Raw genomic sequence first — 18,726 nt, 5'->3', positions numbered from 1 at the left:
GAGGAGGAGGAAGAGGAGACCTGTTGTTGAAAACTTCGCCATGACTCAGGGCAGCCTGGCTCACATGAGCCACTACATGCTCCAGTGCCTGCGGAATGACCCCAGGGTAGCCCACATCCTCAACTCGGCCAGTTACTGGGTGGCCGCCCTGCTGGATCCCCGTTATAAGGACCGCATCACCTCCTTCATACAATCACCTGAGCGGGAGCACAGAATACGTGAGTACAAGCGTGCACTCGTGGGCGCACTATTGGAAGAGTTCCCAGAGCAATTGGAGTGCCCAGTGGTGGCAAGCGGAGTAGGAGTAGGACACAGTCGGCAACGCAGCGGAGACCCTGGCAGCACAACATGAGGGGGGTCTTTGGAAGACATTGCAAATATGCATGAGACCTTATTCGACAGCCACACAGATGCACCACCCTCGGATGTGATGCCCCATAGCAGAAGGCATCACATGACATGCATGGTGGACAAATACCTGTCCACGCGCATGATGGTTCTTAGCTATGCCTCCAACAAATTCAATTTTTGGGTAGGAAAATTGAACACGTGGCCAGAGCTTGCCCTCTATGCCCTGGAAGTGCTGGCCTGCCCTGCGGCAAGCACCTGTGTTCAGCACCGCAGGAGGCGTCATCACTGACAGAAGGATCCGCCTATTCACAGTCAACGTGGATATACTGACATTTCTTAAAATGAACCAGGCGTGGTTAACAGAGGGCGTTGCTGTGCCACCACCTGAGTGAACGGTAAGAGCGTTCGCTACCCACCAACAACAACACCCTCACAGACAGTTGTAGAATTCATGTTATGTATGTATATATATATAGTCAGTTATATTTTTATGATGAAAGTTTGGGTATAGTTTGTGTTTGACTAACGTTTGTGTTCAATAAACCCATTTTCTGCACAGATTTCTTCTGAGTGCCTAAATGGATGTTCCTTCCAAGTTGTGTCACTTATTGAAAATCTGAGATATCCATGTTTATTTTCATGGGAAAACTTTTAGTGTTTCCTGAGTTTGAATCCAATCAATGGTTGTACTGGGCACTTGGCCAGGAAGAAAAAAATTCTTTTGGAAAAATGGTTGCAGGGAGCCTAAATGCATGTAGTCTTCAGAGAGGGGTGGCATACAACTCTAATAAAGTATAAATTATGTCCCCTCCCAGAACTGTCACCGTTTGTAAATCTGAGATATGCAGACTTATAGTAATGGGATGTAATGGTCTGGTTTGGGTTTGACAAACACGGTTTGTGTTCTTTCTCCACCAGTTGCAATTTGCCAGTGTGTCACTCTTGTCCAGTGTGCAAAACCATCCAGCCATGGCAACAGAACAAGAGAAAGAGGAGGTGTCCAGGGCATCATCTGGGAAGGATGATGAGATCCAGATCACCGATCCTGCAGCTTACTGCAATGTAGAGCCTGAGAGTAAGGCTAGCGGGGAGGAGTCGGTGGAAGAAGATACCAGGGGCGATGACGAGGTGCTAGATCACACGTGAATCGAAAACCCTCAGTGTTCAGTCTGCTGTGACTTCCACCCACAGTGGCCAATGACCCAGTGTGCCACATAGCGCATGTCCTCCAATCATACAGGAATGATGTGCAAAATCTGGTGGGTGGCTGCTGTTGCATCCTCTTACTACTCTGCGTTTCCCTGCTCATCCTCTTGCAAATTTTAATTTGTGGGCAACCACAGGGCTGTCTTCTTTCTCTGCCTTTCCTTTTTCTGTGTAATCTGAAGCCTCTATCGCTCTGTGTAAATTTAATTTGTGGGCAACCTCTGGGCCGCCTTTTTTCTCTGCCTTTCCTTTTTCTACGCAAGACAAAGCCACTAGTGCTCTCTCTAGTGCTACCCAGTCACCTTCGGGACTGGGTGGCACAGAAATAATAAACAAACAAACAAACAAACAAACAAATAAAAAACCCACCCTGTTTTGCCTCAGAGAATTTAAAAATAAAATACTGTACTGTGTGTCTATAACAGTGAGCTCATAATAGGGCAACTCTATCAATATCAAAATGCCACTTAAATAGTTGAGCTAGTTTCAAACTAGATTTTGATTTTCTTTCTCTCTTCCTTACTCCCATTCTTTTTCTTTCTCTTTTCCTTCCTCTCTTTTTTCTATCTGTTTCTCTCTCTTCCTCTCTCTCTCCTTCCCTCTCACTCTTTCCCTCTCGGCTTCTGGGCAGGTTTGGAAAACTCTGAGTTGATGATGATTTTTAAGTGAGCGATTGCTCACTGCTCAGCTTAGAGGGAACTATGCTCCCCATCCCCCCCTCTTTTTCATTCGCAATTAACCACTTTTTTCCTTATTCTTGGTCTCTTATCTTCTTCAATCCAGTAATTAAGTTTTTTGTCCCACTCTTTAAACTTAAATGTTGATAGCCCCCCTGGCAGCACCTGAAATAGGTACATCATTTTGGGAACTATCATCATTTTTAAAGCTCTTATTTTAGAGATTCTCCTTAACTTTTTCTCTTTCCAGCTCCTCATCTGTTTCAACATTTTCCTCCATATTAATCTATAATTCACCTCCTCAATTTTCGCTGGGTTTCTCAATAACCAAATTCCCAAATATTTGATTTTTTTTAGTCCTAATTTCAACCCTGATTCTTTCCTAATTTCTATCTGCTCTCTTGGACCTGTATTTAAAAAATCTCTGATTTTTCCATATTAACCAACAGTCCCGATTCCTGTTTAAACTCTTGTAAAATGTTTGTTATACCTTTAATCATCTCCATCGGGGTCTGGGTCAATATAATTGCATCATCTGCAAATAAATTTATTTTCATTTCTAATAGCCCTATTCTATATCCTGCCCAGGTGTCAACTTGTCTTATCTTATTAGCTAAGATCTCTATTACTATTACAAATAATTTTGGAGATAAAGGACATCCCTGTTTGGTGCCGTTTAATATTTTAATTCTCTGCGTTCTTTGTCCATTCACTCTTATATGTGCTTCATTCCCCTTATAAATCTCTTTTATACTTTCACAAAATTTCCCCCCCATATTTAGTTCTTTACATAATTTATATAAATAGCTATGGTTAACTTTATCAAAGGCTTTATAAACATCTAATTTCAGAATTCCCAATTTCCTTTTAGTAACGGTAGCATGGTGCATCACATTTATTACATTTCTAATTGGTTTGCTTATTTTCCTTCCCTTCATGAATCCATATTGATCCTCTTCAATTATTTTTGGTAAAATATTTTCTAATCTATTTGCCAATATTTTCATAAATATTTTATAATCTTGATTTTCCAAACTGATAGGACGGTAGGACCCAGGCTCTCTTAAATCTCGACCCATCTTCAGAATAGTAACAATTTCTGAAAGCTTCCATGTCTGCGGGATATCATGATTTAACAATATATTATTGAACAGTTTCCCCAAATGCGGCAGCAATACATTCATATAAATTTTCTAAAATTCCCCTGTAAACCCATCCAGGTGCTTTGGCTTGTTTTAACCCTTTAATTACTCTAGCAATCTCATCTTGTGTAATTTCTGCATTCAATATTTGTTTATCTTCTTCACTTACTATTTTCCCAACTTTGAGGACTCCTATCTTCACCTGCTCCTCTTTATACAAATCTTCATAATATTTCCCCATTATCTTCTCTAGCTGCTCATTACCATATCTAACCACTCCACTAGAGTCTCTCAATGATAAAATACATGATTTTTCTTTCCTCTTCTTCAGATATCTAGCCATTTGCTGCATTGATTTTGCCCCCCAGCTCCGTATTATTTGTTGTATCATCATTCTCATCTTGTTCCATTTGATCTCATCATACACCATCAATTGTTTCTTTTTCAATTTCAATAAACTATTCCAATCTCTACTTTTAGTTAATCTTAACTGCTCTTGTATCAAATCTATTTCTCTTATCTTTATTTCCCTTTCTGTACCCCACCTCTTCCTAATATCTGCTTCCATGCATATACATTGTCCCCTCATATAGGCCTTACATGCACCCCACACAATTGATTGTTTAATACCACCCACATCATTCTAAAATATTCGCATAACTCTGTTTGCAAATTCTCTTTATCTTGTTCACTAGCAGTTACAACTGCATTATATCTCCAAAGTCTTTGATTGCGTTCCTGACCTATTTCCAATTCTGCCAATAATGGGGCATGATCTGATAACCAAATACTTTTAATATCTACTTTTTAAACTTGTATATCCCCCCCCCCATTCATTACTATATAATCTATGCAGCTAAATGTATGATACCTTGCTGAATAATATGTACTTCTGTTTGAAATATCTGCATGAAGATCCACCATATTAAGTCTGTTTAAATGTAACGTCCTACTGTTTCCAATCCCATTTGTAAATTGCATATTAAAATCTCCTGCCAAAAAAGTTGAGCCCTCCATAAAGTTGTCTAACTGCCTCAGTATTTATTATAAATTGTTTTGTTTTCGTATTTGGGGCATAAATTGCTGCTAATGTCAACTTCTTTTGATTTATTTTCCCTTTAACAAATATCCACCTTCCTTCTCTGTCTTTCTGAACTCCAACCTCTTCAAAAGGAACCCTCTGATGAATAAGAATCGCTGTACCTCTACTATTTTGCATTCCTCTAGATTCATACACCCATTTCCAATTTCTATCATTAATCAATTTATCCCTTCCTCCCCATCTTATGTGTTTTTGTCAAAATCATAATATCCACCTTATGTTGCTTAGCCATCCTTAATATCCTAAAACATTTCAAATCTGATCTCAAACAATTCACATTTAAAACCATTATCTTACACTCAATCATAATATACCAAAATAACCTTTTCCCCTCTTGTTTTGCCCTTGGTTTAATTTTTTCCCCTTTTCTTACGCCTGTCACACACATCCCAACATGCCTCCCCCCGTGCTCCCCCCACCAAAGGGGGGAGGACAAGAAAAACCCTTGTCCATTTATGAGGCACATTTTCTTGATTGCGTTCCCACACAACTAAGCTCCTCTTTCTACCACTTTTAATTGTAATAAAAGAGAAATATTCCCCTCCCACCCTCCTTTCTCCTTTAGATAATTCCTTCTTTAACTTTAACTTCTTTAACCCTTTCCCCCCCTTAAACCTCCCCCACCAAATTACAGATATACAAGAATCCAAAAACATCTCCAAGAAAAAAATACAAAAAGACAAGGAGAGCCAACAAGGTCAGTTTTTAGTTTTCTTCTCACGCTGAGCTCGTATTTTTCTCTGCTCTCTTCTAATGGCCTCCACCTGCTCGGTTAATTCCTTCAGCTGCTCTTCCCTTTGTCTTTCCTCCTCATCTGGGGTACTCCGACTGTCAAAAAAACGTCTCCTTCCTCTGCTTCTTTTGTGTCAGTCATTGTTCCTTGTGCTCCAACCTCTTCAAACTTGATCCCCAGTTGATTCAATAATGCCTTTCCCTCCTCCAATGTACATGCCCTGTACATTTTATTTTCTTGGAACACCAAAATAGCAGCTTGAAAACCCCAAGTAAACTTTTTTCCACTTTGATATAAATGGCTTGAAATTGGGCGTAAGGCAGCTCTCGCTCTCAAGGTTTCCCAAGAGAGATCTCTCAAAACTCTTATATCATTTCCATCTTGTTTAAGGCAAGCAGAACTCTTCAAAGATTTGTAAACGATCTCCGCTTTTTTTTCACTGACCAAAGCCATAGCAATGTCTCTTTGCCTCTCCCTGTTTCTGTATGGAGCAGCCCAGTGAACCTGTAATATATCTTCCGAGCCGACTTGAACACCAGCTTGCTTATTTATCCAAGCAGATACTGCTTCAATTAAGTTTAAACCAGAGGCAAAGTCTGATCTGAACCCACACAAATTTCTTCTCCTCTGACGGTCCTCCAGATTAGCGATTCTATAATTCATTTGTTTAATTAATTCATCATGATCCTTCACTTTTCAACTTTCTGTATCTTTCCAGCAGAAGATTCCTCCTCCTTTTTAATCAATTTTACTTCCGAAGCCAGATTTCCAATTGTTGACTCCATTGTAATAAATCTCTGCTCAAGTCCAGAACAGATGTTCAACAATTTATTCACTACGCTTGAGTCTTTCCCTCCCTCCGCCATTTTAAGATTTATTGTACTCACTTATCACTCCCTCGTTATAGCGAAAGAATCTCCATCTTTGCTTAAAACTGTAAATCTTTAAGTTCTCTTTGATGTCTGTAGATTCCTGTTCTTTCTGTTCTTCTTCAAGAAGGATTTATAATATTTTTAAGGGAGAGATTTCCCTTTACATAATATATTATTTCAGAGCTAGAGGTGGAGCACCTAGAATTCAATTTGGCACATGCGCAATCTCCACATATCGGATTGCTGGGTAAAAGCTGGTGGGTGGCTGCTGTTGCCTCCTACTGCTACTCTGCATCCCCGTTCACCCTCCTACAAATTTAATTTGTGAGCAACCACAGGGCTGCCTTCCGCGGCTCTATTTTTAAAAAGTTCGGAGTTCGGTTCAGGTTCGGGGTTTGGTGACATCACCCGAATTTTTTGCACAGTTCGCCCGAATCCGCCGAACCCGAACTTCGTTGGGTTCGCCCATCACTATTACCCAGGAATTTTGAACCTGATTTCTGCCCCATTTATTTCACCTCTACAGGTCCTGATTTAATAAATAAGATGACCCATTGAATCCCAGCTCTGTGGTCCATGTGTTTACTCTGATGTCCATTGCAAATGTCCTACCTTGCAAAATAAGCTAACTACTCTTTTCCCCCGCAACACTTTAAATTTGTTTTCTGGATACTTATTCTTTAGTTGAGATTGTTTCACTGAAATAAAACTGGTCAATTTATTTCTGTTAAACAATAGGAATTTGACATTATTTTGACATTATATAAATAAAATAATAAGAAACCAAGAAAGATGGTGATAGCATTAACTTTGAATGCAGCCCATCAGGCTATTACAAAAAGGACTTAGGACTACAGCAGTCCCCATCTTTACGGTAGGTTTATACTTCAGAATTATGTTACAAAAATCTGAAAAGAAAAAAATTTGGTGTGAGATTCTAATTTTACTGTAGGCTTAAACACGTTACCAAAACATATTTTTTAAAAATTGAATGGAACAAATTTTTCATTATACATTTATTCTTCTTTGCTTAATTCTTCATGATGATTCAAAAATACCTGCATTAAACCTGTGCATGCTAATTGATATAATTCCAGTGCTATGGAACAGTAAATTGTCAGAATGATGTGTGAGGGTGATGAGCAACTTAAAGCCTCTGCTTCAAGTGGGAAATGGTGAAACTGGCACCAGAACTAGTCTGCTAGTCTGAAAGGTAGATTCTTAAAGCTAAACCACATAAAGAAAAGAAAATAATGACTAAGGCAATGGGACCAGATGGCATCCACCTCAGAGTTTTTAAAGAACTCAGATCTGTGATTACTACCCCTCTGACTGATTTGTTTAACCAATCCCTTTTAACAGATGTTCCTGATGATTGGAGAATGGCCAATGTTATGCCTATCCACAAGAAGGGCAGTAGAGAAGAAGCTGGTAACCACAGGCCAGTTAGCTTGGCATCAGTTATAGTTAAAATGATGGAGACTCTATTAAAAAAGAGGATAAAGCAGCACCTAAAAACCAATAACTTATTGGACCCAAACCAGCATGGCTTTACTGAAGGCAATCATGTTAGATTTTGGTTTTGTTTTATTATTAATTTCTTATAATAAAAAAGAAGGGATTTTTTTCTTATTTATTTATTTATTTATTTGTTTATACATACATACATACATACATACATACATACATACATACATACATACATACATACTTCTCTGCCACCCAGTCCCAAGGGGACTGCCGCTCAGACACTATACTTTTCTGCCCACACTGGAAAAAAATTAGAGGGAACATTGGCTACCTCCTTTACATTTGACATCTGAACAAAAATAATTACTCAAATTTTTTATATAGTATTTTAAAAAGACTGTTAGCCAATACACATTTTAGGCTATTCCTAATCTTAATAACATCTAATTAATTAGGCCGTAGTGCTTCAATTTTCTCCAAATCTCCTCCATATCAATTTTCATATATATTTTTAACCTTTTATAATAAATGCCCTTTAAAAGAAAAAAAAGTTTTAAAAGGAGCAAAAATTTCTAATTACATCCAACGGTATTTAAATTAAATCCAACCCTTGCTAAAATAATAATTATACCAACTTCAAGGGGTAAAAAAAATAAATAAAAGTAACTAAATAAAAAATATGTGGAGGGGGAAAACCCCAAATAATATATCCCTAATATCGCCAAATTAATAAACCAAATAAATAAACCTAATTAAAAATAATTCCCTTTAATAATTTTTTTAAAAATTAAAGATTAAAGAAGAAAATAAAGAAAAGTAGGGAAAAGAAAAAACAAAAGCAAAGAAAAAAAGAAAGAAAGAGAAAAAAGGGGGGGAAAGAGAAAGAAAAAAAAAACTTTCCCCCCTTTTCTTGCATACATTCTGTGTAGAACCCAATATAATTGTCATACCCTAAACCACTAAACCACTAAAATCCTCCAACCTACTCTAATTCATATTACTGTACTGAAAACCCTTTCCTTCTCCCTTTATATCACTGAATACCCAGTTTAATCATCGTACCCTACTCTAGATAACACTGAATGCCCAGTGGAATCATTGTGTCCTACTCTAATTATGAGACTTTAAATCCAAAAGAATCATCATACCCTATTCTAAGAAAACCCAGTGGAATCATCATGCCCTATTCTAAGGAGAGAAAAAAACAGTGAAAACCCAGTGAAATCATACTTTCAAGTTAATAAATTCCTCTTCCCTAGACCTTTTTATAAGGAAAAACCCCCATTAAAAAGCTTCATATCATATTCAAATTTAAACCACTGTGATCCCAATAAAAAGTATTCCTTTTTATAACCTTTTATAAATTTACCAAAAACAAAATTAGAATTAATAACTCATAATCCACATTTTTATTATATTCCATACTTCTGTAGTTCCAAAAATTCTATAATCAATATTTCTAATTATAATTATTCCCTTTTCTTTAACAAATAAAGATCAACAAATGTAATCAACATTATTTTCTATTTCCATACTTTTTTCTTTTTATATTTTGTATCATAATTCAACCACTTATATAATTCCATAATCTTTGCTTATTAATAATAAAACCCCTCCCCTCCAAATATTTAAAGCAACATCAATATTAACCAATTTAATCATTAATATTAATCATCCCTATCGAACATAACCATTTTCAATTTCAATTTTCAATAACATTATTTCACTATTCCAAAATTTTACCCACAAAGTAATTTTATAAATTCAAAAATATCTTAATTGAACATTATTACGTATGCAACTCAATTAATAACTTACTCTTTAATTAGCCACCTCCATCAAACCAAACTCTTCAATAGAATTTCAATACAATTTCCTTATAGTAAAATCTAATCAGAATCCAATTAAAATTTTAAATCTTCATTTAAGTCCCTTACATCGATACATAACTATCCATAAATTATTCTTATAAGTATATATAATTTTGTTATAATTTTAATCTTCTTCTTTAAAAGTACTATTATCATCCATATTTCCATTTCATATTCCTTGATCCACATTTGCCAAGATGGGACTCCAATCTGTCTCTGATAGAATTATCCAATGTATCCTTCAGACTTTTCAGATGTTTCAGATAGAAAAAATTATTCTTTTCTTAATCAATTAGTTCCCATATGTCTTCTTTCCTAAATTCCCTTGTTCCAAAACGAAGCTGAAAACATCCTTTCTTCATAAGTATAAATACATAACAAACGCCTTCCATCTTTCCAGCAAAAACAGATTTAAAAAACCATCTGGTATGAATGAATGTAAGTCATAAAAACCCATTGCAATAACTCCTCCGACCAAAAGGTGGCAGTAGATTGTCACAGTTAGTAATTCTCTTCAGTTGTTGCAAAGGGAAGTGACGCCATCAAAAGAAAAAAATACCTTAGTAAGTCAAATAGAATCCAAATTAAATCCAAATTCGAGCTCCAAATCTTTAAAATCTTTAAATCTCCTCAAAGAAAAAGAAAAGCAATTTTGGGCAATTTGCTATAACTTTAAAACTTTCCACTAATCGTTCCATTGCCGATCAGCCGCTTCCGCTCCAACTACAGGCATTTCTGCTTTCGTAAGTGAAAAAATAAAAAAATCCATTTTAAATCTCTTCGGCTCTCTGCACTCATCAGCACATCGCTTAATTGTTCTTCACCTCACCAACGCTTGAAAACCATCCTCTTTCCAGATGTTACTGTTCTTCTTCAATCCCTGCATTGCATTGTCTTCTGCGGCCAGTGTTGGCCAGGCATGGTGGCCTGGCCAACCTAGCGCCACCACCGGCATGAGACAAGGCTGGTTCATCTGGTGGGGCATGCTAGCCCCAGACCAGACCCCCGGTAGCGGCCCCTATGTCACCTCCCCTCCAGGGAGGATCGGACCTGGTTCAGAAGAACCAGAGCCCCCGGACAGTGGGGATTTGGGGCTTCCCTCAAGAGAGTGAGGGAGCCCCATGCTGCTGCGGCCACTGACCCCATCCCTCTTTTCTTTTTAATTTTCAGCTGGCTGAAGCATAGATATCAGAGGGTTGTTGTTAACGGCAGTATTCCGAACAGACACTGGTTACAAGTGGTGTGCCACAAGGGTAGGTTCTGGGTCCTATTCTTTTTAATATGTTGGTGAGTGACATAGGGGAATGTTTGGTAGGGAAGGTTTGCCTATTTGCTGATGATTCTAAAGTGTGCAATAGGGTTGATATTCCTGAAGGCGTCTGTAATATGGCAAACAATTTAGCTTTACTAGACAAATGGTCAAAGCAGTGGAAAATGCAGTTTAATGTTTCCAAATGTAAAATAATGCACTTGGGGAAAAGGAATCCTCAATCTGTGTATTGTATTGGCAGTTCTGTGTTAGCAAAAACTTCAGAAGAGAGGGATTTAGGGTAGTGATTTCTGACAGTCTCAAAATGGGTGAACAATGATGTCAGGCAGTAGGGAAAGGAAGTAGAATGCTTGGCTGCATAGCTAAAGGTATAACAAGCAGGAAGAGGGAGATTGTAATCCCACTGTATAGAGTGTTGTGGAGACCTCACCTACAAAAAGATATTGATAAAATTGAACGGGTCCAAAGACAGGCTACAAAAATGGTGGAAGGTCTTAAACATAAAACTTATCAGGAAAGACTTAATGAACTCAATCTGTATAGTCTGGAGAACAGAAGGGAAAGGGGGGATATGATCAAAACATTTAAATATGTTAAAGGGTTAAATAAGGTTCAGGAGGAAAGTGTTTTTAATAGGAAAGTGAACACAGGAACAAGGGAGCACAATCTGAGGTTAGCTGGGGTAAAGATCAGAAGCAACGTGAGAAAATATTATTTTACTGAAAGAATAGTAGATGTTTGGAACAAACTTCCAGCAGACGTGGTTGGTAAATCAACAATAACGGAATTTAAACATGCCTGGATAAACATATATCCATCCTAAGATAAAATACAGGAAATGTTATAGAGCAGACTAGATGAACCATGAGGTCTTTTTTTGCTGCCAATCTTCTATGTTTCTATGACTATTGGTTCTTCCCTCCCTCAATGCTAAATACATAATTCCAAATGAGCTGATCTTACTTGATGAATCAGTTTAAACTTTGATGAATAGTTTAATAGTGGCATGTTTTGTTACTGATTTCCAACAAAAGATTGATTAAGTTTGAATATCAATCAAATGGAGCAAAAAAGACAATAATCAAGGAAGATATAGTAATCACATTTAGACTTATATACTGTTTCACAGTGCTTTACAGCCCTCTCTACATGGCTTACAGAGTCAGCATATTGCCCTCAACCACCTGCGTCCTCATTTTACTGACCTCAGAAGGCTGGAAGGCTGAGTAAAGCTTGATCCTGCTGAGATTTGAACTGCCAAATTGCAGGCAGCAGACAGGCAGCAAAAGTGGCCTGAAGAATGATTCACAATAAATATCTATTTTTGCTTCACTCTATATCAAGGCTGTCAAACTCATGCCTGCAGGCTAGATGCATTATGTAACAAAGGGGAAAGTCGCAATACATCACATGATGCCACTGTGACAACACGAGTTTGACACCCCTGTTCTACGCAATCTGAGCTAATGGTTTTTCTTTGTTAATTCTCTATTTATTTATTTCTGTTGCATTCTACTGGCTAGAATTCTAATTCTAAAATCGTTATTGGATATAACAGACATAAGTTATTGGATATAACAGACATAAGTTATAAAAATTGAATGTTTCTGTTTGTCAATATCTTTCTATGAAAAACAATGAATTATCCTAGTATGGAAATAGCATACCTTTGTCAGTCCCAATGTTGTCCCTGTGATAAAATTATTTTGGAGGGAAACATTAATTTTATATACAATATATTTGCTTCTTGAAGAGCCCAAAAGACATTCTGTTTCTGTTCTACTGTTAGCAGGCCAATACTACTTTAAAAAGCCTCACTATACTGTATAGATACCAATTCTGCTCTATAGAAGTGGACAGGAATGTTCTGACTGATTGGTGACAAAAGCAAGAAAAGAAAGGATGCACCTTCTCCCAAGCAAAGAAATTGGTTACTGTTTGCCATCTAGAGTTACTTCTGGGAAAGAGGGCAGTTATAGCAATCTGATAAATAAAATAAAATAAAATAATCAAGAAATAAAACAGAAAATATGTTAACCCAAGTTCTCTCTCCATTATAGTCTTCATGTCTTGCTAAGGAAACTCTGACACAAAAAAGAACCATTCGCCCATTCTAAATACTTTTTTGTAGCCACTTTAATTCTCTGTCATTCCAATCCCAGAAACTTTATATCTATGGAAATCTTTCATTGTGTTTTCCTTGTCTTCTACTCCTTCAGTCATTTACTGGTTACCTCCTTTTGCTTAAGAAGTCATACTGTTACCTGTCAATTCATTACTGGAGCACATTTGAATATCTGTAAAAATGCTAAAATGTTTTCCATTAGGTCAATACTCAAATTACTGAACCACAGAAATAAAGAAAAAGAACACATATGTTTGTATGGTAAAACTCTGTTTTTTCTGGAAGCCAGGGAAGAAATTGACATGTCTGAATGGAAGGGTATAGACCACAGCAGCCAATCAGTCAGAAGATCCTATGTAGCTTCTGCTCTGGCAATCTCACACTGCTTCCCAGAGCTTACAAAACTTTTGCCAGACCCATCCTCGAATTCAGCTCATCTGTTTGGAACCCATATCGCATCTCAGACATTAACACCCATGAAAATGTCCAAAGATACTTCACCAGAAGAGCCCTTCATTCCTCCACTCAAAATAGAATACCCTATGAGACTAGACTTTCAATCCTGGGCCTAGAAAGCCTAGAACTAAGACGCCTTAAACAAGATCTAAGTATTGCCCACAAGATCATATGCTGCAACGTCCTTCCTGTCGGCAACTACTTCAGCTTCAACCACAACAACACAAGAGCACACAACAGATTTAAACTTAATATTAACCGCTCCAAACTTGACTGTAAAAAATATGACTTCAGTAACCGAGTTGTCGAAGGGTGGAATTCATTACCGGACTCCATAGTGTCATCCCCAAACCACCAATACTTTACCCTTAGATTATCTACGGTTGACCTATCCAGATTCCTAAGAGGTCAGTAAGGGGGGAGTACAAGTGCACTAGAGTGCCTTCCGTGCCCTGTCCTATTGCTCTCCTATATCTCCTATACCTTCCTTCTATTCCTATATCTCTTCTTCTATTCTTTCATTGATATGTTTTATTACTACAGTGATCACTCGATTATCGCGAGGGTTACGTTTCAAGACCTCTCGCGATAATCGATTTTCCGCAGTATAGTGGTGCAGAAGTAAAAACACCATCTGCGCATGCGTGCCTTTTTTTCCATGGCCGCGCATGCGCAGATGGTGGAGGCGGGGAGCGATGAGAGTGCGGAAGCCGACAGATTGCTTTGAATGCCGGCTGCCCCCGCCCCCCCAGCACCCGCCCGCCCACCGTTCACCGCTCGCCCGCCCGGCTGCTCGCTCACCGCTTGCCCGTTCACCCGCCCGGCCGCTCGCTCACCCGTTCACCCGCCCGCCCGCCGTTTGCCGCTCGCCTGTTCACCCGCCCGCCCGGCCACCGTTTGCCGCTCGCCTGCTCACCCGCCCGCCCGGCCGCTGTTTGCCGCTCGCCTGTTCACCCACCCGCCCGGCCGCCGTTTGCCGCTCGCTTGTTCACCCGCCCGCCCGGCCGCCGTTTGCCGCTCGAGAGCAAGAGGGGGAGAGATAGAGAAAGAGAGAGAAGGAAAGAAAGAGATGAGAGAGGGAGGAAGAGAGTGTGAGAGAGGAAGAAGCAAGATAGAGAAAGAGAGAGAGAAAGAAAGATGAGAAAGGAAGGAAGACAGTGAGAGAGAGGAAGAAAGAGAGAGAGAGAAGAGTGGAAGGAAGAGAGAGAGAAATGATAGAAAAAAGGGGAGAAAAAAAGAGAAATGAGAAAATGATTGAAGCAGAGAATGACAGGAAAGAAAGAGAAAGAGACAGAGAAGTGACTCTTGGTGATGACGTATGACGTCATCGGTATAGCAAAAAAACCGTGGAGTATTTTTGAATTAATATTTTTTGAAAAACCGTGGTATAGCGTTTCGCGATAATCGAGACGGCGAAAATCGAGGGATCACTGTATATCTTCTTTTCTATTCTTTCATAGATATATTTTACTATGAGTATCTCCTCTATAACCTTCATCATGTATTTTAATATGTGTATATATATATATATATACCCACTAAAACTCTCATTGTGTATTGGACAAAATAAATAAATAAGTAAGTAAGTAAGTAAGTAAGATATCCAATCCTTCAGAAGCTACATCTCTAGGCCTTCTTTCTTTTAGGAGATAGAACTACCCTCCAGTCATTTCATCCTAATCACATCCAATATGCTTCCTCAAAATGAAAAGAAAAAGGATCTCAAACATTAGAAATTAATTTGGACACATCATACTATATTTCACCTATACTGATCCAGAACCTTCAGCCCAAAACCAGGTTTTAAGCTATGTACAATATAATGAAAAATCCTAATAAAATTTAAGAAGCATTTGGTAAAAAAATTTAAGAAGCATTTGTTGCACATGATTAATGTACACATTAAAAATCTAACATAGAAAAGATGGATATACTGTACATGGAACACCAAACAAAGAAGAAAATGTTTAATTAGCATAGGGCCCTAGAATAAAGTTCTAAATATATATGAGTATATTTGAGTTTGTTTGTTTGTTTGTTTATTTTGTCCAATACACAATAATACACAATGAAGGTAATAGAGGACACCTTCAAGGAAATAGAATTAGAGAAAGAATAGAAGAGAGAATATAGGATAAAATAAATCAATGAGAGAATAGAAGAAAGATATAGGGATAGAAGAGAAGATATATGGGATATAGGAGAGACAATAGGACAAGGGTCGGAAGGCATTCTAGTGCATTTATGCACGCCCATTACTCCAGGAATCTGGAGAGGTCAACCATGGACAGTCTAAGGGTAAAACGTTGGGGGTTAGGGGATGATACTATGGAGTCCAGTAATGAGTTCCACGCTTCAACGATTCTATTAATAAAGTCATATTTTTAACAGTCAAATTTGGAGCGGTTAATATTGATCTTGAATCTGTTATGTGCTCTTGTGTTGTTGTGATTGAAGCTGAAGTAGTCATTGACAGGCAGGACATTGCAGCATATAATCTTGTGGGCAATACTTAGATCATGTTTAAGACGTCTTAGTTCTAAGCTTTCCAGGCCCAGGATTGTAAGTCTAGTTTTGTATGGTATTCTGTTATGGGAGGAGGAAAGCAGGGCTCTTCTGGTGAAGTATCTCTGGACATTTTCAAGGGTGTTAATGTCTGAGTGGTATGGGTTCCAAGTAGATGAGCTGTATTCTAGGATGGGTCTGGCAAAAGTTTTGTATGCTCTGGTAAGTAGTGTGAAATTTCCAGAGCAGAAGCTATGAAGGATTAGATAAACAACTCTTGAAGCCTTCTTGGTGAAATTGTTGCAGTGGGCTTTGGCACTTAGGTCTTTTGTAATTAGTACTCTGAGGTCCTTAACCAAATAGGGGTTATCTTTGATGATTTGATTATTCAGTTTGTATTTGGAGTTCTGATTCTTTTTGCCAATGTGCAGGACAGATCATTTGCTGGTTGAGATTTGGAGTTGCCATGTGTTAGATCAATCAGAAACAGAGTCTAGGTCTTTTTGGAGAGTAGTTGTGTTATCGGTGGTGTTGAAGAGTTTTACATCATCTGCAAAGAGAACACAGTTGCTTGTAATGAGATCGCAAAGGTCATTATAGAGAATGAAGAGTGTTGGTCCCAGTATGCTACCTTGGGGGACACCGCTTTTAACAGGGATAGAGGTAGATATGGTGCTTCCTATTTTAACCACTTGTTGCCTGTTTGACAGGAATGCTGTAATCCAGCTGTGGAGGGCTCCTGAGATGCCATAGGATTTGAGTTTTAGGAGTAGTTTGTCGTGGACCACTGAATCAAAGGCTTTGGAGAAGTCAATATAAATTGCATCTATAGATTTTCCTTGGTCAAGATGAGTAGTGAATATGTTTTTGCAGTGGAGGAGCTGAAGATTGCAGGATAGTTTTTTTCTGAATCCAAATTTTTTGTTAGAGAGCAGATTATTAGTTTCAAGGTGGAGGGTAATTGATTGGTTTATAATTGATTTATAATTAAGTCATTGAGGGAGTTTGAAGTGCGATTGATGAAATTGGGGGATGAGCCATTACTATTAACAAAGACAGATCCAAAGAATGACTTAAGGAGGTTAGCTTTGGATGAATCATCATGGTATTCTTTGTTGTTGGGTCCTTTGAGCAGTGGGATAGGTCTAGAGTCGTTAAGTTTGTTGTTGACAAAGTTGTAGAAGGCTCGATTAGATTTGGTGTGTAGGAGGTTTCCCTCTTGTTTGCTGTGGTAGTTGAGACATTCTTTCAATGTTTTTATAATGACTTTTGAATTTGGCTACTTGTCCTTTTTTGTTTTTCCGCCAGAGAGATTTTTTTGTTTGTTTGTAATTTTCTTTTTGAGATGGGAAAGTTGTTTTTCTTGTTTGAGCTAGATGTTAGTGGTACGTGATAATTAGTTTCATCTCCAGCAAGAATGTGTTGTAGAGGTCATCAGTAGAGTCGCAGTTTGAGAAAATAGTTTGCCAGTTTTGCTGTTGCAGAAGATGAGATCCAGACAATTGTCTAATCTAGTATTGCTAGTTACCAGTTGGTCAAGTCCCAGGCTGGTGACGATATAGTAGAATGGGTGGGTTCTGTGCTACATTCATTTAAGGTCCAGTTAATGTGTGGCAGGTTGAGGTCTCCAAGGAAGATGATGGGGTGTGGGCAGTGGGTAGCCCACATTAGTAGTGCGGATAATTTGTTTGCATGTGCGATGTCATAGTCTGGAGCTCTGCAGCAGATTATTTATTTATTTATTTATTTGGATTTGTATGCCGCCCCTCTCCGAGGACTCGGGGCGGCTCACAGCATATATAAAAACAGAACAATAATGTAAATCCAATTAATACTACAATTTTAAAACAATTAAAAGAAAAACCTATCAACCAAACATTCAGCAATCATACTTAAGGCATTCATTGGTCAGGGGGAAGATCTAAAAGTCCCAAGCCTAGTGGCAAAGATGAGTTTTTAAGCTCTTTCGGAAGGCAAGGAGGGTGGGGGCCGTGCGAATCTCTGGGGGGAGTTGATTCTAGAAGGCTGGGGCTCCCACAGAGAAGGCTCTTCCCCTAGGTCCCGCCAGCCAACATTGTTTGGTCGACGGGACCCTAAGGAAACCAACTCTGTGGGACCTCACCGGTCGCTGGGATTCATGCGGCAGAAGGCGGTCTTGGAGATAATCTGGTCCTGTGCCAGGGATAGATCACAGACAATAGTTTCAGGGAGTGATAGGTCTTGTGCAACTTTGATGTTTTTTAGGTTTAGATATTTTTTGTAGAATATAGCTTCCCCACCTCCTCTGTGGGATTCACGGTCAGATCGAGAGACAAGATAGTTCCTTGTTGTAATAATTGAGTCTGGGTAGGATACATTGAGCCATGTCTCACAGACAAAGATAATATCAAAGACTGAGGAGTCTAGAAGAAGGAGGAATTCAGACATCTTGTTGACTATACTTCTGGCATTTAATAATTTGCATTTGAGATTAGTTTTGTGTTGGGAGTAGGTTTTGGGTTGGTTAGAGGTAATAAGGGGCACGCTTTCCTAGTCTTTGTTAGTGGTGTTTGGAATGCCATTTTGTTGTTGTTGTAGTGTGGTTAGTTGGTAGGTATCAGTTTGTCGTTGTGGGATGGATGGTCATTTGGGAGATGTAGGCTGATTGATGAGAAGAATTAGGCTGGAAGAAGTAGGGAGGGTTGTGGGTCCTGGATTAGTTATAGAAACTAACACCAAATACCATAATTCATTTTTTTCAAATTGAGTCAAGGTCATGCTTCATACAAATTTGTTTTATGCAAACTTTTTAAAGAATATAACTCAAACATTAAGCAAGGGAAGTATGAACTTTCAAAGAACTAATCTATAATTCAATATTCTCTTATCGATTTACCTTTAGTTATTAATGTCTGTGACTGTACTTGCTGTTAACCTATGGTCTTCCTTAAAACCTGTAATGTCTTG

At 38.4% G+C, this 18,726-nt stretch overlaps 1 protein-coding gene across 1 annotated transcript in view; it reads left to right on the top strand.

The window, feature by feature from the left end:
• CNTNAP2 (contactin associated protein 2) overlaps positions 1-18,726 on the top strand; it is a 653,718-nt gene that overhangs the window by 630,556 nt on the left and 4,436 nt on the right. The window lies entirely within an intron of this gene.

Source organism: Erythrolamprus reginae, chromosome Z (genome assembly GCF_031021105.1).
Source record: "Erythrolamprus reginae isolate rEryReg1 chromosome Z, rEryReg1.hap1, whole genome shotgun sequence".
NCBI lineage: Eukaryota > Metazoa > Chordata > Lepidosauria > Squamata > Dipsadidae > Erythrolamprus > Erythrolamprus reginae.
This window is presented reverse-complemented; position numbering and strand designations above follow the sequence as displayed.